This window comes from Eschrichtius robustus, chromosome 8 (genome assembly GCF_028021215.1).
Source record: "Eschrichtius robustus isolate mEscRob2 chromosome 8, mEscRob2.pri, whole genome shotgun sequence".
NCBI classification, from domain to species: domain Eukaryota; kingdom Metazoa; phylum Chordata; class Mammalia; order Artiodactyla; family Eschrichtiidae; genus Eschrichtius; species Eschrichtius robustus.
Genome location: NC_090831.1, coordinates 109,828,503 through 109,852,290, shown reverse-complemented (window position 1 = coordinate 109,852,290; position 23,788 = coordinate 109,828,503). Strand labels below are relative to the sequence as shown.

The window sequence follows — 23,788 nt, the reverse complement described above, 5'->3', positions numbered from 1 at the left end:
ATATATGTGGCAAGCCAAGGTCTTGGGTTTTTGTGTTTTGTTTTGTTTTCGTTTTTGTTTTTTTAACTCTGAAGGAAAAAAGGGGACATGGAGGGGGTTTATTTTTGATTAAACGCCTTGGCCTTGCTTTGGTATTTATCTTGCCGGGGCAGCCCCTGATCCAGTCACGATGTGTAATTCCATTAGCATTATCTCTCAATTCATTGAGAGGGCCTTCAGCCTGGACAGCGGCAGCATAAAGTACTACAGTGTTCAGGAGGCTCATTTCTTATTTCTTCAGCAAGTTTATTCCTTTATCGGCAGCTCGTTTAAAGGGAGCTAAAGGGGAGCCGGTCAGATCGTTAAGTGAGGGTTTAGCGTGGGTTTTTAAAGGCAAACCCAAAAGCTTTGAGGGGAAGAAAAGGTTAAATTAAATAAACAAACAATGCCTGCACAGCCAGCAGAACTGATGGCCACAGATAATATTTAAGGACCTCCTATTTATAAAGGAGGCTTTATCTTTGTACTTTTAATGAGAAAAGTGATTTCAATCGGGTGTCACGACTCCTGGGTGTATTCCAGCTGAACCACTAAGTGACCTTGTGACTTTATTTCTCTACCCATGCCCACCGCAGAGGTGACGTTCAGGGCAAGAAAGAGATGTTCTTCCTAAAGTGCCCGGAGTCCCTGCAAAGAAAGATGAGGGTGGATGGAAAGGAGATACGGGCGTTTCTCATTCGTCCATGCTAATGGGAGGCAGGGTTCACAGGGAGAGAGGAATTGCACAGAATATTCCCAAACCCCATTTGAGTTTTAACTCTCCCCTCCCACTGGGGCCTTTTCCTTTTCCTTCTCGTGCCGGCAGGTCTCATCCCCTGGCTGGCTTGGCTTCCCCTCCTCCTTGCCTTTGTTCACCCCTTCACAGAAGTGCCCACCTGGCCAAAGAGAAGATGCCAGGGGTTGGGGAAGCTACATGATAATGGCTCCTGGGAGCCGCTTGCGTGGTGCGCGGCTTGTAATCCTGTTTTCTGGGAGAGGGATTTGAGGTGGCAAAAGAATACATGATGTGCAGCATTTTGAGAGTGGAGTTGGGAGGGACTGTCACAGATACCTGCTCGTGCCAGTAGAAATCGCAATCCCACTACATCTGAAAGGCAGCTCGGCCACCAGCCTTTTCTGAAGGCTCGATACATGCCCAGTCCTGTGCTAAGTACCTTATATGCATTGTGTTCTTTAAAAAGGTGTTTCCAAACTGTTTATTTTAAAACCCTGGAGGCTTATCAGTAAATTTTTTGAGCGGTCCCAACATATGTACATTTATTGTAATGTAGTATGTATATTATATGCATATATTATGATATATTATATACTGTTATATAATATATAACAGTATATATTGATATTTTTAAAGGCTGAGAAAAATAAATCGAAATAGAAATTACTTTAATACTTTCTGCCTGCATTCCCCATAGAGTCTTGGGAATACGCTAAGTACTTAACAACCCACTCTGACAATTTCTGCTCCTCACAGCCTACCTGACAGGTAGGTGGTGTTGTCACTTCCATTTTATAGATGAAGGAACTCTGGCTGAGATTGTTTTGGTAATTTTCCCAGAGGGGGGATTGTAACCCATGTCTTCTGATTCCAGATCTGGGGGTCTTTCCATTACTCTGTACTCCCTCCTTCTCCCCTCTTACCCTGACGAGGGACCCCAGTGAGTGGCCCTGCGTTCCTATGACCCACTATTCCCTCCTTCGTCTGTTCCAAGGCTCTCCACGTTGATCAAATCTGCTGGGGATGACTCTTGGGATCTCGATTAGTTCAAATCAGTGTTAGTAATCCTGTTCTTTGCCAGACACTCATTTTCACAACCTCCCTTGCAGCTTGGAGTGGCTGTGTGACCCAGTTCTTGCCAGTCAGTTATATGGAAGCATTCTGAAATACTCTACTTGCTGTTAGAAGGGAGAGCAACTCCAGAAGAGCTTTCTGGCACTGCTTCTTTGCGTTTCTTTGGGGCTTAAGTTAAGTCTAAGAGCAAAAATCCGACTTACCAAGGATGAGACACAGACAAAATAGAAAGAGGCTGGATCCTTGATAACCTCAGGGAGTCCCTGCACTAGACCAGGAGCCACCTAACTCCAGGCTGCTCATGTGAGATATTAACTGTCTTTTAAGCAGCTGGATGTGTATGCTGTTACTTGTAGACCAAAGCCTTCCTAATGGACACAGTCTCCATTTCTCTGTTTCTAATCAACATTCTTCTATCCTCATGTCATCATTTTGTCAGTTTCCTTCTTCTCTTTGGTCTACGAATTCCATTTTATGGAGCCAGGCTTGGTCCGTATGGCATAAGATGTCATACGACCCAACGACCTTTTTAGAGCTATGCATTTTTTCCTAGCTCTTTTCTACTTTATTTTTCCCAATTGGATTATTATGTTTGTTTGTGTGTTTCTAAGGGCTTGCTCCATTTCTTTCCCTTGCAAAGTTCTGCCCACACTGACTCTTTCGTGGTTCCCAAAGCTTGCCTTCTTTGGAAGTGAGGAGTATTCTTCCTCTACATTCCACCTCGGGGCCCCTGTACTGACTCCTTCCTCTCCCCACGTCTTCCCCTGGCTGGCTCCTTCTTGCCTTTCAAGCCTCAGCTCGGAGGTTACCACCTCAGAGAAACCTTTCCTCACCTCACAACACCATATTCTCATATTATTCATAGAACAAACCACTACCTGAAATTATCCTGTTCATTCATTTAACTGGTTCATTCTTGCCTTCATCCACAGTGCACACTGCACAAGATCAGGGACCTACTGTCCTGGGCTCCATCTTATCTCCAGCACTAGAACTTGGCACATAGGAGGAACTAAGAATATATTCATATAAGAAATGAATCAAAGAAAGAATGTATAGGGAGCTCCTTTTTATCTGTTAAATTGGGTGCTGTCTGATTCATAGATCACTGAATAAAGCCAATAAGATCTTCAACATTAAAAAAAACAAAACAAAACAATGAATGGATATGAACTACCTGCCCATGTGAGTCCTTGGTTTTATTCTGGGGGAATTGTTCAGTATTTATGAAACAGGGATATTAAAAGGTAAAGTGATCAGCACATCTATGCAAGTGCTAGGTAAATATTGTACCATCATCAAATGTCTATAATTTAAAATTCTGACATTGAAGAACATATATATATTTTTCTTTCACCTACATCCTTTGCAACCCGGTCTTGCTCGCTGATCCTTATTATTCATTCCTATCCTCCCCCTGCCCACGCCTCAAATGCAGCTTCTTACTCCAATTCCTTCTGATTAGAAGAACGTATATTAATGTTGTTATTATTTCTCATTGAGATGAGCCTTATTTTAAAAATATTGTAACAGCAGAGGCACTGTTAATAACAAAATGAATAGTTATAATTTGAATATGGTGTTATGATCAGAATCAATAAGAATTGCTTTCTGAATTGACACTCTCTTCCTTATTCCCCTATTACTTGGCGAATACTTCTATCTTAGCATCGATAACATATTGCTGCACTTGTTTGTTATGCTGTCCCCCACTCACCTGAAAACCCCTAAGGTAGGGACTATGCCTGAAACAGCTTTGATCCATAGCACAGTGACATATGGCAGGCACTTCATAAATGTTTATTGAATGGATGATCCGAAACATGATATGAGTTGCAGAGTATCCCCTTGGCCTATTTCACTCTACAGTCACAATGAAATTTTACAGAACCTTTATAGTCTCATGAAAACCTGTGATATCTGGCTTTGGTCTTTGGACGAAATCTTTATCATTGTCACCATCATTATCACTCACTCTTTCTTTCTTTCTTAAGATGTATTCTCTCTTACTGTAGCTTTATGCCTGAATAAGCATGATGAATCAGGAAGGGAGATTATGACCAGGCCCGAAAGGTGCTGATGAAATCGCTGGAGCAGAAGCGATAGGATGCTTTAGTTTTATTTACAGAAGAAAACGATGAGGTGTCAATAATCCTGTTACTATGGGAGGAAGCATAATTAGGAATGACAAAGGGACAGACTGAAGGTTTGGAACTCCTGCAGAAGAAGCCCACAACACTCCTTTGCAGAGAGGTGCTTTCGACAGTGGAATAATTTCCCCCTGGGGGTCAGGGGCGGTGATGAGAATGCCATTGTTCGGATCATTTAAGACAAACTAGAGGATGAAGAAGCAGTCATTATAGGCTGCTGAACGTCCACAGTGTAGTTAGATGTAGGGCAAAAACCTGTCCAGCCCTCAGGTTACCGTCCCTGCGACGAGATGACACAAGCTGACCCTGAGCCCATTACCTGTGACTTCTCTGAGACACTGGGATCCCTGGCCTGGTTGTCAGGCCCTTGGTAGCCATAGAAAGCTTCTGAGGTTAAAGGGGTAGGAATAGAAGAATGATAAGTATCCCCCACTGGAGTAGGAAGAAACTAGGGTAAAGGGGGAGAAAAGCAATCTGGGCACCCAAAAAGAAAGACTGGGGACTTGGGGAGGAAGGAATGGAGTGGGGGGTAGTTTGAAAGCCAAAGGAAAAAAAATAAAAACTCAGAACTCTGGATTTTATGAGTATTCAATGAGTGAATGATGGAAAATGGTTCTACACAGGCCTGTACCGGGCAAAGGATGGTATACCTGGTGAATGAGGTGTACAGCTGCAGAGCAAGGAAGAGGCAGGGTTTAACTTAGCTGTGTGTCTACTCATTCCCTTCATCTCACTCTCTGACCTGACTTCATCCTTGATTCCTCTCCTTGGTGATGGTTGGGGCCAGATTTGGTTATCTTCCCTAAATATTACTCTGAAATCATTCCAGTTTACTTCAGTAAACATTTACTGAGTCAAAGCAAAGCCGGTGGCACTGTGGAGGATACAACAAAAAACACAAAAACAACTAAAACCTCAGACCCTTAGAGACATCAGAGGTTATTTCATCCCAACTCCCGTCTTCACCTAAGCATCCTCTCCTTCCTGTCTGAACACATCAAGTGATGGAGAACTCACTACCACCCAAGAAAATCTATTCTGTCTTTAGAGAGCTCTATTAGAAAGGCATTCCTTATATTGGGCCAAAATATCTCTACATAAGATAAATTCTATTCCTACTATTCTGATCCTACTTCAATATCTTGAAGTTATAGAGCTAATTCAGCAACCCTTCCCAAATATTTCAAGCTGTCATGTTCCCTTGATTCTTACTTTCTTGAAGCTGGACATCACCAGCGTCTTTGATTGTTCCAAATATAATAGGATTTTAAGTCCCTTTTGGGCTTGACCACTCTTAAAGCGTGGGGCCTGGAGCAGTAATCCAGGTGTGGTCTGTCTCAAAGCAGAGCAGGACTATCACCGCCCCCTTTGGGACTCCATTCTCTAATAATATAGCTTGTGATTCCATTGACTTTGGCAGCCTCTCACTGTTGAGTCACATAGAGAGCTTATTGTCAACTTTAGCTTATACTTAAAAAAAATGTGGTCACATCTCCCTGATCCTGTATTTGCAAAGTTGTTTCCTATACCCACATATAGGACCTCGGTCGTATCTATATTACATTTCATTTTGTTAAAAATTTCCCCATAATTTCAGCATGCAAAATTATCTTTGAATTCAGAAAGTCTATTTTATGTTGAGGGGCTCTGATCATGCACTTGTAGCCTGAATAAAACAGGGTCTTCTTGATTCTGCCTTAAGATCCCTCCCAACTTGATGATATATCCAAAAGAAATGCAAAATCAACCTTTTCAAAGCATTGACAAATTGCAAAGTTTTCTACTGACAGTCTCTTGAGGAGGCATCAAAAGAAGGAATTACATCATGTACTCTGAAAGACTTCCTAAAAACTGCTCTTTTTGTGACCGATGCTCACGTCCCTCCAGGGTCCCCATGCTCACAGCCTTCCTCCCACCTTCTTCCCACCCATCCTCATGCCCCCTTCCCTCCCAGGGTGCTGCTCTATTCTTTCCCCCTGGCCAGATCCTTTTTCTTTGTGGAGAGCTCCATATATTTTCAAATGTAGGTCAGTTCAGCTTCTCTCACTTTTTCATTCCTCAGCATGGTGCCCCCAGGTCAACATCAAAATGCCTTATTAACACCAAAAATGCCCAGTATTAAGCAAAGGTTTCTTTCTCCTTAGCCAGGGGGAGGATTGTAAATACTTATATTTATTGTTTTTTCATTGCAGTCATAGGCAAATTTGATGACTGTGTCTCCTCCATCTTTATCCAAGTTATTAGCACATTTGTAGAACAGGATTAGTTTGAGAACAGAGCTCTGATACAGATCCCAAGAAAACCTTCCTCCACGCTGTCTTGATGCATTGAGGACCATCTTTGGGGTCTCAGCATTCAATCAGTTAATCCTTCCAGCCCACATAACCCCATGCTCTACAAGGGTCTTATTAAAGAGTCCTTGATGCAATTCAGATATTCTCTCTTATAACTTCCTTGATGTGAAAGCCTCACCACTTTGTTGAATTAGAAAACAAGACCAACCTGGTAGGGTTTGTTCTTGGCAATGCCAGGCCTATTCTTAGTGCTCACCATATCATTTTCTAAATAATCACGTCTGCCCTTTACTGAGCCAGTGGTCAATATCTGGGCCCAGCTCATTTGTTTGTAGTTTTCAGAACTTATCAATACATTATTTTCACCTTTTCCAAACTAGAATGAGGTTTGCCTGTCTCTAGTCCTTTACCTGTCCCTACACAGTTCCTGATGAGATTAACAACTCAATATGGAGCTTTTACCTGTTAATATCTAAACGCTTCCTGGCACCATCATATGTTTAGCCTGTACCATTTCTGGGTATTAGTGTCCATGAGTATATTGACCATGGTGGAGAAGAAAACTGCCTTTGACTTGATCTAAAGTTACTTGCTTTAGCATGGAAAGGATGTTCTGGATCATTCCTGGAATCTCCTTCTAATCAGTTAGTGCCAAACAGAAGTCCTCAGGCCAAGTAGAACACTGGCTGGTCTTTAGGAAATGAGAGATGAGAACTTCTCTGGGATGTTTACCCCATCGTGCTGGGCAGACAGGCTGCTCTGTACCTTCATGGCAGCCCAGAGAAGAGGAGCAAGATGGGGCAGATAGCTGGAAAGTAGAACAAAAGCAAGCTTGAATATGATACAGATGGGGTGGAGGAGTGGTTGGCTGGATTCGAGAAGAGAGAGTGGTGTGATGAAGATGCTTTTAGCAGCAGTATTTTTTTGTTCCTTTTAAACTAGCTTTTTAGAAAAATGGAGAATGTAATACTTGCACAGGGTAAAATGTCAAAAAGAACAAAAGATATACAATGAAACAATAAAACATATGTCACCCTGGCTCCCACTCTGAGGTTTCTGCTGGTGTTTTTTGTATCCTTCCAAAATGTTCTATGTATATATAAAACTATATAGATATGTATGCACTATTCTCTATATTCAAAAATATGCAAACATATATACAAATACCTTTCTGCATTATTTTTTCAGAGCATCGATTACATAGATTTACTTCATTTGTTTAAGATCTATACTGTGTTCTATTGCATGGGTGTACCGTAATTTTAATAGCAGTGCTTTGAGGGAATGAAGATAGAATTGTTGCCAAACCCAAGGTAGTAACCTTAAGTTTGAAGTGGAGAGAGTAACTGACGGGTGCACAGGTTTACATTTCAGATTCCTATGTAACATGAGATGTGTCACTTCAACATCCCTTGCCTCAGTTTGCCTAGCAGGGAAAGGACATCACTTTCCTTCTTGATTCTAGTGTCAAAAAATATGAGACAAGGCTCCTTAGACACAGGACTTGGGAAAACAACTACTAGAAAGGGTATGTATTAACATTTTCTCATTATCTAGGGGTGGGGCATGGGCGGAAGGGAACCCTCTCTCTGCCCACAGCGACACTAAATTGCGCTGATGTGGGTGCTGCCTTTGCTGGGCACCCATGAACAGTCATCTGAGCAGATCAGCAGGCCTGGTCTGCACTCACCTGCTTTATCTTGGCCCATCGCTAGCCCTGCCCAGTGCCGTGCTGGGAAAGGTTTAAGAACTGGCTCTCCACAAAGATAAGAGCCCTGGTTTGCAGTGTATGCTGATCCCCCTGGAGTAAATATTTCCACCATGGCTGGTTTCCAGCTATCAGCATAGCGTCACTGAATGCAGGGTTGGGGACAGATGCACACAGTGGGGTCTTCCTGGCTCTTTTTTTTTTTAATCTTATTTATTTATTTATTTATGTATTTATTTATTTATTTATTTATTTATTTATTTATTTATTTATTGCTGAGTTGGGTCTTCGTTGCTGTACGCCGGCTTTCTCTAGTTGTGGCGAGCGGGGGCTACTCTTCGTTGTGGTGCGCGGGCTTCTCATTGTGATGGCTTCCCTTGTTGCGGAGCACGGGCTCTAGGCGCGCGGGCTTCAGTAGCTGTGGCACACGGGCTCAGCAGTTGTGGCTCACGGGCTCTAGAGCACAGGCTCAGTAGTTGTGGCGCACAGGCTTGGTTGCTCCGCGGCATGTGGGATCTTCCCGGACCAGGGCTCGAACCCGTGTCCCCTGCATTGGCAGGCGGATTCTCAACCACTGCGCCACCAGGGAAGCCCGTCTCCCTGGCTTTTAACTATCAAGCACCACTGTGGCCTTGGGGCTGTGACCACAGGGAGTCCACAGGGGACACCCAGCGTTTGCAAAGCCTGCAGACAGGAGTGCTTTGGGAGGAAGCCCTTTCAAACCTGAGGAAGGAGAATGGGGGGAGATGTTAAGGAGGAGAGAGGTCACCTTGGGTCTATGCACGGTCCCCAGAAACTCCCAGAGGCGTGGTCTGCGGCTCCTTTTGCTCCGACTCAGTACAGGCACCTCTTTCCCTTCTTACTCTTCCTCGTGGCTTCTTTCCTCCCTCACTTTCCTCCTACCCGTTGTGGGCACCTTGGCCCCCCTGATGACCCTTAGGCACTGCTTGGGTCTCCAGAAGCTGCTGAGGGCCGAGGAGATTCCTCGAAGCTGGTGCCAGGGGGATGGAAGGTAGTCCTCACAGGACACTGTGCGGCGGGGAAGCAGCGGCCTCCTGTTTCCGGTCTCTTCTTGCCGTGCCTTCTCTTGAGTCCTTGGACCTCCCCCCTGCCCTGCAGTGCGGGGAGGGCCAGGATCAGGAGGAGGGAACTTTATCAGCAACACAGGGATGGAGTCCACTCAATCTGGCCTCCAGCGGGCTTCCCGTGAGGGCAGGTGCCAGGCAGCTCATTAAAATGAACGAGCTCCAGCCCTGCTCTGAGCCTCCGTGCGGGGTGTTTCTGAGGCTGACACGCCGGAACTGACCACATCCGCTTCAGGTGAGCACGACTGCACGTTCTGTGTGTTGTGCCTTCCAGCCCCCTGGCTGGGTTTCTCATTTTCACTTCACACGTTGAGATAGGCTAAGGGGCTCTGTAGGGAGTTCCTGGCAGGGCACATCCTGGTGCCCATTCCTGCCCAGTATAGTCAGTATCATGCATCCAGCATGCCCCCCCTCTGTCCTTCTTATTCTAAAGCCAAGTGGGCTCAAAGAATAAGAGTTAGAGGCTAATGAGGCCAAGGTCAGGGGAACGATTCCCTCTGTAAGTCACTATATTTTTAGTTATCTATGGCTGTGTAACAGATCACCTCCAGCAACATCTTGTCTCTGCTCCACAATGTCTGGGACCTCAGTTAAAACACCCAAAGCTGGAATCATCTGAAGATTTGACTGGGCCTAGAGGACCCACTTCCAAGGCGGCTCCCCCATGGGATGCCAAGTTGTGCCAGCTCTTGGTGAGAAACCTCACTTCCTCTCCTCAAGGCTGCTTGACGGTCCTCACCACATGGCCGAATACCCCAGAGCGAGTGATCTAAGAGACCAAGCTGGAAGCTGCCACGTCTTGGATGACCTAGCCTTGGAAGTCACCCACTGTCTCTTCCTGGTCAGCTGAGTCAGCTCTGACTCTGTGGGAGGGGACTGCAGGACGGCACGAACACCAGTTGGCGAGGATCACTAGGTTTATTTTGGATGCTGGTTATCACAGTCTCTTAGAAGATTATACTCAGACAACCTGGCAATCATCTTGGAAATGTGTGTTACCAGATAAGGTATTTAACCCATTAGCACAAATCCATCCTCAGTACAAGGAAAGCAAGTGAGGCCTTTGTGCTCTTTGTACCCCAGTCACAGAGGCCAGGTGACTAGCTTAAGCTACTTGGCAGGTGAGCTGGGCAGAGGCAAGATGGAGCCTTCATGTGGAAGCCATGAATGGCATCTGGTTCTTGGAGTTCAGGCGTGCTATAGGACCTCATGCCTCCTGGGACTGAACCCCCAAAACGGGTCACACGGAAGTGTTTACATTTTCTTGTTGTAGCAAGATACGGAGTTGGCCAGAGCTGGGACTCTGCTGTTTCTGGCCAATTGAGTGAGGTCACATGCCTACCCCACCCCTTGCATCCTCCCACTTCTGATTCCTGCAGTTGAAAGGACAAGTTTGCTCATTAGGTGGAAGAGAAGGAAGAATTCTGGAGAGAGGTGGTAGGTGAAGGCGTCTGGGGAGGAAGGGGATTAACACTTAGACCCAGGGAGGTGTGGGAGCTGCTTCGGGGCCCAGATGCCCAAGATCCACACGGTGTGTGAGTGGGGGAAGGGAGCGAGCATCCCCCCGACCTTGGCACCAGACCCCTGGTGTGGCCTGGGAAGCCACAGCAGAGCAGCAGGGCTGGCCTTGCCCAGCGGTATAGGTGGGCAGAGGTGATGGCAGAGATGTCCTTCCATCACGTGGCTTGTGGCAGTGGACTTCCATGACGAGGCCTGTGAAGAATAACATGATCAGACTTGTTCCTCAGCACAGCCACCCTTGGGGGTCTGTGACACGTGGGAGGAGACAGGGAGGGGGCTATCAGTGGAGGCCAAGTCTGCATGAGCAGGAGAAGGCTGGGAGATGAGATTCAGATGCGACCATCACTGTGTCCTCGCTAGCACCCACAAGCTGGAGAAGCCTGGGACGGTGTGGGTCTACTAACAATACCCAGCCACCAAGGTCAAGTACAATCAGGAAGTGGGGTGGCATAGGGACGCTCCTCCCCCCACCCTCCTCCAAGGGCGGTCGTTTCTCCGTCCTGTTTTACTATTTTATGGCCTAGAGTCTTGGAAATAGAATGCTTGGGTTAGAGGCTGACTTAACCCCTTAGGAAATAGGAAAGAAGAAGTTTGTTTCAATAGACTGAGAATCTTGAGAGCAGCTGCGTATACCACGAAATGGCAGCTTTCAGAAGGCTGCAGCTTGCAGCCTGCTGGAGTGTGTGGTGGACATCTGGTGACACACCTGGAAATCAGGGGTCACTGGGGAGTTGGGCCCTTCTCTCTGTCTGGAACCCTGGCCTCCTGTTTCCAGTGCAGGGTCACCGAGGAAGGCTCTTTCCTCCCAGTCTCTGCTGAGTTGGGATAATGTTGATATTTCCACTCTCCTGCAGGTGGCGCCACAATTTAGGTTTTTAAGCCGCGGACTGCCTGCCCTTTTTCATCCAGCACCCGGTGCGCCGTCTGAAACCCAGCCATGGGGCCAGCTACTTGGGCGGGGGGGGGGGGGGGGGGGGGGGGCGGGGGGGGGCGGGGTGGGAATTCTCTATAGTACCACCAGGCTCTGGTGATTTATTTAATGAGCAAATCTGGCTTTGTATCAACTTAAATAGAAGTTCTGTTCCTAGACTAATAAAACAGTGGTGGCTAAGTGAAGGAAAACTTAAGGATTTCTTCTCCCCTCTCCTATTAAATCTGGCCTATTATTCAGCCTGAAAGATGAGCCAATACTCTACTCCTCAAACCCCTCAATAAACTACCACCGAACTGCCACAAAAATAGCCTCCTTAGAACACAGGACTTTATGAAGCAATGTGCCATTTAGCTTCTCCCTCTTGTGGCCGTAAGCCAGCCAATGACCTACTCAGCGTCCCCAGGGGGAGAGTGGGTGACTTACAGACCCACCGTCAGCAGGAGAAAAGCTCGTGTCTCTCTTTGCCGCTCCACAGCCGGTGGGATTGGGGGACGTGTGGGAGCTAGGAGGGTTTGCACCTACTGCGGAAACCTGCTTTCAACCGGTATGGAGGCTGCCTTTCCTAGTGTGTCTGACCACCGAGAATGGTCAACATGACAGAGGACCTTCCAGCCCTCACCGTGTGGTGCTATTTAAAAAAGACGTGGTCTTTGAAAAGCGATGCTGAGCCCTTACGTGTGTATCGCACTTAACTTAGAGTTTCCAAGTGCATGAATAGATAGCGTCTCCCTTGAATGTCACTATCTCCAAGGGGTAAATGGGGCAGGTGAGAGGACAGAGTGTCACTGAGAAAGTCTGATCTACCCCCAAGTTATGGAGTTGGCGGATGTCAGAGCCAGCTCTAGGACCCAGGTCTTCTAACTTCCGGTCTAGAGCACTACTCATCCCAACCCATCTCACTCTCCAGCCTTGAGAGAGCAAATCCAAGGGGCCATCATAATTAAAAAAAAAAAAAAAAAAAAAAAATCAGGTCCCACACTGTTGCTAATTTGACTGTTCGTGTTCTTCCTTACGGAGACATTATAACTGCCCCATTCAGCACACCTTTCACTCGGTTGTTAAGTGGAAGGGGAAGGAAGGAAGAGACCGTTGGCCACTCAGCCCCACTGACAACAGGAGAATCGGCTGGCGCCCCTCACCTGCCCACTGTCGGGCCAGCTCCTTGCCTCACTTCCTCTCTGTCATTTGGCTGTGTTATTGCTCTTCAGGCACCACATGGCATTCATTTCTCTGAATGAAAATAAATGACGCCACACACTAGGCAGGAGATAAAGAATAATAAATACATTTTATTTGCTACCGCTAAAAAAAAAAAAAGATCTTTGACTTCCCATCCATCCATCAGAAAATGGACCTGTGTCTTACCAGCAATAGTCACACACACACATACACACACACACACACACACACACACACACACACAAGCTACAAGTGAAAAAATCAAGTTGTATTAAAAATACATGCTAGATGGCTGAGAATGGAAGCAGAGCTGTTTTTCTCACTCCCTCTCCCCCTCTTCCGGCATTTTTATGGCATGCCCTGAAAGCTGAGTGGCAAACAGACATGTGAAAGGATCCCCCCTCCCTCCCGCTTTTATGGAACTGTATTCCATAAGTAACCCGTTAGGGTTTTTCATGGGGCTGTCTGCGCTGTCACCTCTGGGAAAGGCCTGTGATGGTCCCGTGCAGCAATTTTAGAGAAGACACCTCAAAGTGGGACCACGACCAGGGTGAGGACAGCCTGACAAGGAGCCTGAGTGTGAGTGCCTCCTGGGCGCCTGGCTTGTCTCTCCCTAATCTCAGTCCTGCCTGGAGAAACATCTGGCCCTGGGCTTCCTCAACTCCGGATGGAGGTCCAAGAAGCAGCATCATCGAGTTATTTCGTTATGTTTCTCTGGACTTCTGAAACGAACCTGATATCGCGTGCTTTATCTAGAGTCTGGCATCCGGGGTTTCTGAGAAGAGAGGAGCCGGATCAATGTATTAACGCAAGCTAATAAGATAACTCCTTGCTGCTTTCTGGGCCCTGCGATACTCAGCAGAGGACCAGAGGCTCTCAAGGCTCCACTCTGTCTCCTGGAATACCCTTCCGCCAAACGACCCAACGTCTGGTTTCATCCTCCGTCTGGCTTGGCTTTCTCCTTCTCATCCAGGCAGCCACCTCTCCAAAGCAAAGCTTCAGCAAGGCCCGTCTAGGTGGGCCCGGCCTGAGCCGAGTGTGCTGTCCACCTTGGGGCTTGTAGACCCCGTCAGCACACAGCTGGTTTCAGTCTCCCTGGTTTACAACTCTGATCTCTGAAAATAGAAGCCCTACAGGAAGGCGTAGAAATGTATGCTGTTGTCAGTCATTTCCACCTAATAGGAAGATTCCCTGAAGGTGTCTTGATGGGAGGACAGGAATGGACCGGAAATTGCTGGCTGTGGGGAAAAAGGAAAGTGGGCAGCCATGAGGGAGGAAGCCAGAAACCATGGGCTCCTTTCGAGGGTCATCCTGGGTGGTTGCCCATGGTGCCATTCTGGGGGGCTCTGGTGTTGTGGGGATGAGTGAGGAATCCGTGGAAGTCTGGGGCTAAATAAGTGTGGGAATCCCTTCAGTTTCTCTTGGAGGACGGGGCTCAATGCTGCCTAGGATCTAGGCAGAGGTTTCAGAGGTAATGCTGCTCACTTTCCATCCTCAGGTGTCTGCTCCCTGCCAGACGGCTGTCTGAACCAGAGCAACATGCCGATCTCTCTCTTTGGACTTAGAAACTGCCCGGATGTTGGCCTTGTCTGTTTTCGCTCTGGTCTAGGATCTAGGGTTTTCGAGAAGAGAGGAGCCAGGTCGGCCTCTTAATAGAAACAGGACTAGACGAGGCAGGTTACCCAGCGAGCTCTAGGGCCCTCGGCCACCCATGCTATCTCACCCAGCCTCCCCGTCCTCAGGTCCCGTGTGGGGTTCTGGGGCGGGGTTCTGATTCGGCACGGGTGCCTGTGTCGGTGTCGGCTCTGAGCACCTGGGGGTCCCTCCGACCGTCGGCGCCCACATCCGGACCTTCCGAGGCGGCTGTGTGCCTCATCCCCCGTGCGCGCCCGGCGCCCGTGCCACCAAGTACGCGCACCTCTGCCCCACACAGCCGCCGGCAGGGTCGCCCGGTGCGGGCCGAGGGGACCAGGCGGGTGTCCGCAAACGTGGGAGCGGGGAGCGCGGGCTAGGCGGGCGGCGGCGGGCGCGGGGTGCGGGGAGGCGCCCCCTGCCCCCTGCCCCCTCTGCCGGCAGCCCTCGGGCGGTCTAGCTGTCAGCCGAGCTCCAAGCCAGCCAGCACGAGCCAGGGAGGGAGCGCGGCGGCGGGTGGCGGGTGGCGGGCGGCGGGGAGGGGCGGGGGCGAGGCGAGGCGAGGGAGGGAGGGAGGCTGGGAAGCGGGGAGGGCGGGAGGGAGGAGAGGAGGACCCAGAGAGCGCCAGGCAGCTGGAGTTTTTGCAGCGCTTGGCCGGGCTTCAATGCACAGCAGCAGCGAGCCGCGGCGGCAGCAGGCAGCCCGGGAGCTCCGGCGGCGGCCGAGCCAGCGGCGGCCCCGCTCCCTGCCCCCTGCAAACTTTGCGAGCAGCCCGCCCGGGGGGCCGGGGGACGCGCCCGGGAGGCCCGGCTCGGCCCGCGGCCGCGCTCTCCGCTGCCGCAGCGCCGGCGGCCGCCGCCGCCCCGCGCCTCCCCGGGGAGCAGCCGGCGGCTCCAGCGGCCCCCCAGCTCCGGCCCCTCGGCCCGGCCCGGCCCGTCCCCGGGTGGAGGCGGGGGCCGCCGCGGCGCGGCCGGCCGCGTGTGGCCGGGGGGCGGCCGCCGCTGCCCAGGGAGGCGCGCCGAGGCGCCAACAGCGCTCCCCGGCGGGTCCCCCGCGCACTCGCCTCGCCCGGGCAGCGGCCCGACCGGGCGAGCATGGGCGGCGCGGAGTGACGCCGCCGTGCCCGCTTGGCATCAAGGACATTCAGCCCGCGGGGGTGGGGACGAAGGGGGCGGCCCCGCGTCGCCACCGCAGCCCCCGAGAGCCGCCGCTGCTGCTCGGGCTCCAGGGCTGGGGGGTGGGGAAAGGGGTGCTTGGAAGCGAGCCGCATTTCCCGACCTTTTTGTTGGACATTCTGCACACCTTGGACGCCGCCAGAGGAGCTGTCAAGCCCCGTAGGCTCTGATTTCGCCCTCCGTCTCCCTGGCCTTCCCCCCGGGTTCCCCGTGCCTCGGTGGAGTATTCGCGTTCGTTGGTTCGGGGCTGGGGCTGGAGGAGGCAGCCACACGCGCGCACACGCACACGTTCAGAGGAGGGCGAGAGGCAGCGGCACCGGCACCATCTGCAGTGTCAATGCGGCGCTCCCGCTGAAGCAGGCAAAGCGGCGCTTGCAGGTAAGGAGCCGGCCGGGCGGCCGGGCGGCCGGGCGAGGGCAGCGCGGGCGGAGATGCCGGCTCGGTCCGGAGTCCTCGGCTGCCCCGGAGCCAGCCCCTTGCACGCAAGCACACACACACACGCGCGCACACACATATACACACGGGCACACACCATGCACACGCACCTGCCCACGTCCCATCTGGGCACCCACGTAGGTGCCGCGCGGCCGGAGCAGGTATTTCCCATGTTCTTTCTCCTCTGACGCTCCCGGACTCAGACTTCTCTAACCAGGACTTTCGGGGTGGGATTCTGTGTATTACTGCCTCTCCCTCTCACCTGGCTAGGTTGAGGGAGCGATTTTTTTCAGTTCCCAGCCGCTGGCATCCCTGGCTGGTTTAAAAAACAGGAGAAGTAATGGTCTTGGGAGACCCGCCCAATGTAATCTCTGCTCCGTGGCCTTTGCGCACCGTGGGATTTTAACGCGAGACAGACCGACAGATACTCAGACAGATCTTTGGAGAGCGTGGTGGCCCAGCGCGCGGGGAGGGGGCCACAGAGGCGGATGGGGCTGCAGTTCTGTAGGGCGGTGCATATGGAACAGACACTGCGTTTCCCCAGTAAGAGGCAGCACAAACGCCTTTCTGAAGCGAGGCACTGCTTTCCCGGCAGTGCGCCTGGATTTCAGGCAGGAAGGGGCTTAAGCATGGCTTTGGGTGTGTTGCTTGTCTAGGGAGAATGTGTGGGGTCAGATCCTCCATAAAACGTCTAACCTACTCAGGTCTCCAGTCTGTGGACAGCAGCAATCTTACACGCACTTGGGTGTCCCTAGCCTCTCTGCACTGTGCAGGGAAGCGTGGGGCTGCTTCCTCTGTGCCCGCGCGTAACACCTGCCACATGCCTTTCCGAGCTGTGTGTCTGAGAAATAGAACTGGAAGGGGGATGGAGGAGGGTGCAGTGCAGGAAGGGAGGAGGGTCCCCCCTCTCATGACCACCTCAGCAGTGTCCACCCTACAAGAAGGCCAGGCATTCTTGGGTCAGGCAGCATCTCCCAGAGCCAGGCTGCTCCTGCCGTGCAGAATCACTCTCCAGAAGCCTGTGGTTCAAGGTTCTATTTCCCTAACGCTCCTCCTTTCTTTTTCTCCCTGGCTGGAGTTTCACAGGCTGCTCATTTTCAAACTTTTTCTGGAGGAGGTGAAAGGGGATTGGGTTCCAAAAGGGCTTTTTCATAGTTCCCACTTTGGGGGGGGGGGTGGTCAAAGGCCAATTCATTCAGGGCTCAATTGTAGGGAGAAGAATGTGAGACCCAGATACAACATTATTTTGGAGTTGAATATAGATATAAGCCAGGTTCTGCGTTTCTATAGCTGTCCCTTTTGGCGTAGCTTGTTGGGCAACTTGGCAAGAAATGGAATCAGCTTGTGCTCTCTATACAAGATCATGTGTTCAGAGTGTCCTACAAACCCACCAGTGGGAAAAATATGTTGGGAGTTTTCCAGAACATGAGGAGAAAGGAGGCAACATTCTTTTGAACAAGTGGGCCTCAGTGCTGGGCACAGGACTTGGTTAATTCTGTAAATCCTGAAGATGGGTGCTGAACTAAAGGGCCCTCTTCGTACCCCCATCTCTGCTATTTCCAAACTTTTTTCAGCTCCTGAAAAGGTCTTCGGCTAGGCCGGGGTGGAGAGACCCAGACGTCCCCGGGAGGGAGATTGTGTTCCCGCTGTGCGCTGTGTGAGCTGCCCTTTGATTGATTGAAAAAGGGTAGATGGAATAAAGCAAAGCTCTCACAATGGGGAGAACCCAGTCAGGGGAACAGACCTTATTTTCTTTTTAAGAATGGTGGTTGTGTGTACACATACCCAGATATACACACGCCTTCTCAAAGAGCCTTGCTGTATGTGGTCAGCTCGTTCAACCACATGTGACAACAGGACCCATCTCTCTCCTTCGGGCTGTGGAAGAACTGGGACACTTCGCACGCATGCCCTTTGGGTGAGTGGGACAAGGGGGGTCCCCGTACGCGTGGAGCAGCACAGGGTTTTTTACAGAAATAGGGAACTTCAGCGACAGTGGGTGGCTCCCAGGTAAACATTTCCTCTTGGGACCTTGAAGGGGCGAAAAGGTGCGGTCCAGAGCTGCCTGAAATGGCTGTGTGTCTTGCTTGTAGACCTCTGCCCCTTTCTCTGCTTCCTTCCCTACCTTCTTTCGTTTCTCGGATATTTGCAGGCTCAGGATCCATCACATTCATGCTAAGCCAGCAGTCATTATGCCGGTGATAAGCTAAACATTTTTTAACGTGGGTCAAAAAATCCCCACACTTTCCGAACTTAGTGTTAGGTACCAGTTTGGTTTCTAGGACAAAGCAGGCATTAATTAACATCTATGTAAAGCTGGCTGTACATCTCATTTTTTCCGGGCTCTCTTGCCCAGCCCCGGAGCATGTCACGTTGCCACTCTCCCTCTCCGCCACTCCTCTGTGACCTTCCTGTTAAGTTCTCTGGGGTCTTCCTCACTGCTCGGAAGGGAATCAAACTGGGAAAATCCCCAACCGCGAAAGCTGCTTTTCAGCAGACCCTCACTGCTGCCGGGCTGTGCTCCAGGCGCCTCTGCTGTGAGCGCGCGGCCTGGGTTGCCCACGAGCCGTTCTTTTTGCCCTATTTGGTACTCCCGTGCTCTCCTCTGTCCTCCCAGCACTTCATTCTGGATGCCCACCGACGCTCTGCAAACGTTTCCGGAGGAATCTGAGGCCGCCAACTTGTTTCCTTTTTGCTTCTCTGCACCTCTCCCTCGCCCGCTGCCGCCGCAGCCGCTTCTCCCTGCAGACAGGGAAATCTGCAGGGCAGAGTCTGCCTACACCTGGCCTCCGATCCTTTTAATCACAATGAGGGCTGCTGGGAATTAAGTGGGGGCTTTCCAGGGAGGCAGCAGTCCTGAAGTGGAGAGAGAGCCAAGGGGGTGGGGAAATCACCCTCTCTTAACTCCTAGTTATCACCAAGCTTTGATGCAAAGAAATCGCTGCCAATCTCTCTCCTCCTAGCCAGCTAGGGGGCATTTTTTTCAGTCGTTTCTCCCCATCCTCACCCGGAGAAACCACTACGCAGACAGTGCCACCTCGGAGACCTGTTGGGGGTGGCTTCAGCAGTGGGCTGTGACAGGGCGGTAGCCCTACAGAAAACCGACCCGCGACCTAGGCTGTGGTGAGTCTGTGCAGCAGACGTGCCCGTCCTTCTAGGCTCTCTTCTCCCCTTCTTATTCGTGTCCAGCGCTGCCCGACGTGGAACCGGCTCGGACCCTCCGGCAGTTGAGCAGGGCTCATTTCTCTCCCTTGACATCCCCTCCTTCCCACCTCTCTTTCCTCCCATCCCCCCCACCCCCTTGCTAATCCACCTCGTGGCTTTGTGCATACATCCACCAGCCCATTCGCCCTCAAATTTGTGGCACTCCAAGAAATCAATATAACATGAATTTAACGACAGCTGGATGATTAAGTGTTATTTATATTTAAGAGCGGCATTTTAAAAAGATGGCGCACTAATAAATCAAACGACTGTTGGGGAGATGCACGTGATTAGGGTAATTGCCCGATAGGTTCTGTTGAGCAAGGCTGGGTCCACGTGGAGCCCTGCGGACACCAGGTACCTCTTCAGTAGCTGTGAGTCCCACTGCTGCCTGCCGCGCACCGCCACCTGATCCCCTGCCTTGGTCCGGACTTGAGCCCCTCTTCCTTCTTCCCTCCTTACTGTCCAGACTGTAGCCTTTTAGTTGTGGCAGGAACGTGGAGTCAGCAGGGAGACGGAAGGGGGCTCTGCTGCTGAGTGGTAAGAGATGGATCTTGAAAGCGGAGACAGGCAGGGGGTCCTAATTCCCAGAGCAGAGGCCTTGTTCCAGAGGGAGGGGGCTGCTTCCCTGCTTGGTATGAGGCAGCTTGGAAGAAAAGAATCCCGAGTCCCAGTCCCGGGGTGAGTCTGCGTGAGCCCCAGGATTCCTGTGCTTATGATCCTGATCCTGTGGCATCCGCCTCCCCAGGGAAGAGGTTGTGAGGACGTTGGTATTCGTCCTTGTGAAAATAACAGAGTGGAAAATAATAATAATTAATGATGACGACGCTGGCTAGTATTTATTGAGCACTTACTTGGGGGAGGCATCATTTAAGGGTTTGCACGGGTTGGCCCGTGTCTTCCTTGTAACAGCCCAGAGAGGCACTCACTGTTACCATTTCCTCGTGAGGAAACTGAGATGGGGGGAGGGAGGGTAGGTGAGGACATTGTCCAAGATCACACAGCTGGCAGCGGGTGGAGCCAGGTCTCAGCCCTAGGCAGACTGACCTCCCTCCTTGTTACTATGCTGTTTGCATCCTTAGCAAACCCTGGGGAGGTTTGTGGGAGAGTGTGCTGGGGTGAAGTTTAGAAGATCTGGTTTCTCCCTTGGACCGCCTCTGTGACCCCAGGCAAATCTATTCATTTTTTTGAACCTCGACTTCCCCCTTCATCAAATGGGGCTGAGCCTTATCCTTGACTGTCGTTGGTTGTGAAATTGCGAGGATCATTCTGGCACAGTGCTCAGTTTCTGAGGGTGACTCTTGCCTCATTTGGCAGCTCCTATTTCATCCTGGGAAAAAACGAAGGAGGAGTGAATGAGTGCAGTCCCCATCTCTGCTTTTCATTCTGTGAGGCTCTGAGTCTTGTGCTGGTTAGGAGTCTAGTTCTCCCAGTGGCTACTTCAAATTTGCTGGCATTGTAGAAACGGCACTCTCTCACTTAATCCTTCAAATCACCCTGTAAGGTGGGGATCGTTTATTCTCATGTTGATGGTCTGGGAACTAAGATGGAATGAGTGCCCCAGGCTGCTACGCGGTAGATAGTCTCTTCGTTCTTGGGGAAAGATGCTCATAGTAGGTGCTCAATACTTGCTCGCTCATTCATTGATTAGCCCTAGGGTTCCAGATTTTGGAAGGCAGAGGCAGGGAAGGAATCTTTGTCTGTGGATGTCATGCTGTGCTGGGTGTCTGGACCGTATGGTGTTGGAGCAGAGATTCACTGGAAATCGGTGGAAACGGGCTGTGGGTGAGGAAGGTCTTTGTGCAGACTTAGTGTACGCGTAGCGCTTAGTTAGGAATGACATCCCGATTCTGAGAGGTGTGGGCAGTGAGGCCCTGCTGGAGCCCATGCACCTAGGTGGGTGCTGTCCCACCTGGAAGTCGGGCCTACTAAGCTGCCTGACGTGGCCTCTCTGGCCTGAACACGTCAGGGAGCATCCGCAGGTGATTCTGCTGCAGTTAGTTTGGTTTTTCCCTGTGAAAGACAAACTTCTATTCTGCACGTTATTTATTTGGCTTCTCCTCTACGCTGAAGGGAATGAAGCGTCTGCCAAACTTGAGGTGGCTGAAAGGGTGCACTTGGATTTCATCACCACCCCGCCGGGCAGCAGCAGGAATGGCTGCCACCGTTGGCCTGCTCAGACTCATGCCAACATGTGTGTGCGAGACCTCAGGCATCCTCTCTTTGCCAGCTAAGCTTGGCTACACCCCGCCCTCTCCACGGCGTGTTCTCCATGAACCAGGATTCGCAACAGCAAATTGGATTTTGGAACGTTTTGTCAATCCAACACAAAACAGGTCACTAGCTAAGAGGATATCGTCTCTGCAGTCTATGTGCTGAACTCAGACTAGCCGAATCAATTCCCAAGGTCTTCCAGAGACAAGGATTTTCATTAGGAATCGTGAGGAGAGGAGCTGTGGAGGAAGAGGTCAGTGGACCCACAGGAAAGGAAAACCAGAGCTGGTCAAAGGCTTTCCTGGTCTTCACTCAAGATCGGGTTCCCACTTCACATCCTCCTTGAACTTGTCTGCTACGAGCCCAACTCATGGATTTCCTTCTGGGTAGAGTGGGGTCGGGAACCAGGGGGTGAACAGACCGTTCTTTGGCTTTGGCCCAGAGGTCAAGAGGAGGGACAGAAAGCCGAGTAGAGCTGGACGATCGCTTCTCCTCTCGTGGAGGGAATAGACAATGAGAGGAGGGCCTGGCAGGGCGGTAGCCCCCGGGATGTGTGATTGAACCAGCCTGCGTGGAACGTCAGCTGACTCTGCAGAGAAGGTTAGCGTGGATTTTCTTCCTCTCCATCTCAATCCTGCTGCCCGGAGGTGATACCTAAAGTAGAGCAGAATTTCACAGAGCATATTCTGTGAATAGGTGGTACACATACACAGTTTTCACGGTCAAAGGAGTTTGAGAAATCCTGAGCGTAAACCAGAGAGAAAGAGGTTCTTTGTTGCAGGACTTCTCAGAGCCTTTAAGCACTCGAATGTGGATTGGTAAAACCACAAGAAATAGATACACTGTGTAGTGGCCCTGGGAATCCCCCAAGAAACGCTGGGCTAAAACAAGCACTTTGATTTGCCTCCTCCCGACGGTGAATGAAGGGGTGGAGTCTATAATAAGAGTTTCAGTTGAATTTTCACACTAAGTACTAGGTTCTGGTGATTATATAGATACTAGGGTTTCAAGCAGAATTTTGCCAGGTGGGTAGACAGTTCAACTCCAGATTCAGTGTTTGCCCCTTGTCCTTCCAAGGTAGCCGAGAGGTTCTCAGACAGGAATGAGATCCAGGAGGTGTATATTTTCTCAGGTTCCTGCATGATGCTGGTATGTCCCCCTGGTTAAGCAGCACTGGTGTTGTGGGAAAAGCTAGCTTTTGGAGACAGATGTAGACGATTCCAGCTCTGTCACTTACCAGCAAAGGGGTCTTGGGAAAAAAAATCACCTTATGTTTCAGTATTACCATTTATAAAATGAGGGGATTGGTCAAGATCGGTGATTAAAAAAATATTTATGCAGTGGAATTCTCTATTCAAATTCAATTTTATGTGGAATTCTAATGCACAGAACAGAGGCAAGATGGACTGTTCTGGTGAAAGTGATGGAGGAGCCCAGGGCCTGACACCCTTGCCTGTCCCCTCACCCCCAGTCTTGGCCTGGGTTCCCTAGAAAGCAGAGCCCAAGGCAAAAGCTGATGTGGTAACACTTTGTTGAGGGGTGGAATCCCAGGGCAGCAAGACTGAAGGAAGGAGGGAGGAGAGGGAGGGAAGGAATGCACAAAGAATGACATATTACCAAGCTAGCCACCGCTTCCCGAGGAAACACAGCTGGTGGCTTGGGTGCTCAGGACGTACCGGGAGAAGCCTGATGGGAACACGGTCTCAGAAAAGTCTGGAGGACAGGTACGGCCAACATCCATCCTCCTGCTGGGTCCTTCCTGCTGCAGCTCCCTGGGCACCCTTTACCCCGCGAGGCAGAAACTCCCCCGCCCCTTGGGGTCGTGATGCCAGGTCAAACTAGAGCCTATGGGGTCAGGCCTGGGAGCTGGGGCTTCCGTGGCTCCCCGCGAGTGGGCCTGAAGGTGTTGCACCTGCAGGACCCTGACCTTGGCCCCTGAAGGAAGAAAGGGAGCAGGAACTTTCGGAGCAGAGGAATGAATGGGGTGAGACGTCCCTGGGGCCGCTCCAGCTGGGAGCAGGGCAGGGGGTTGAAGCCCAGAATTGGGGGTGGGGTGGGATGTTTGGTGGGGTTGAGCGATCTGGGCAGGTACATAAATTGAGGGTCTGTGATAATGGGTTCCATATAAGGAAGATATGGTTCTTCAGAACAGAGTCAGCGAACCACAGCAGGCTGCGCCAGTAAGGCATCATTCAGCCCCCAGCATTCATGACTCTGGCCAAAATAGCCAACTACACTATGGCTTACCCAATTTAAACCCCAGAGGAACCACATGAAGAATGCGTTCCATCCAGGTTTCCTATCTTGTAGGGCTCATTGACCAAAGGCATGCCTTCCACGTGGTGGTATGTGAATATCTCAGACACTTCTGTTTGTGATGGCAGAGGGGCACAGCTGCTGGGAAGCTGGGGACAGATGCAAATGACCT

The 23,788-nt window shown here is 50.7% G+C and overlaps 1 protein-coding gene across 2 annotated transcripts in view; it reads left to right on the top strand.

The window, feature by feature from the left end:
• Positions 1-15,809: 15,809 nt before the first annotated feature.
• The window catches only part of PLXNA4 (plexin A4), a 445,428-nt gene continuing 437,449 nt past the window's right edge, over positions 15,810-23,788 (top strand). The window contains exon 1 of one of the 2 annotated variants that reach the window (XM_068549473.1): positions 15,810-15,885. The gene's annotated coding sequence lies outside the window, so the exon portion shown is untranslated. Of the gene's footprint in view, positions 15,886-21,880; positions 21,961-23,788 lie in introns of those variants that run through there. The other variant, XM_068549474.1, reaches the window with a different exon arrangement.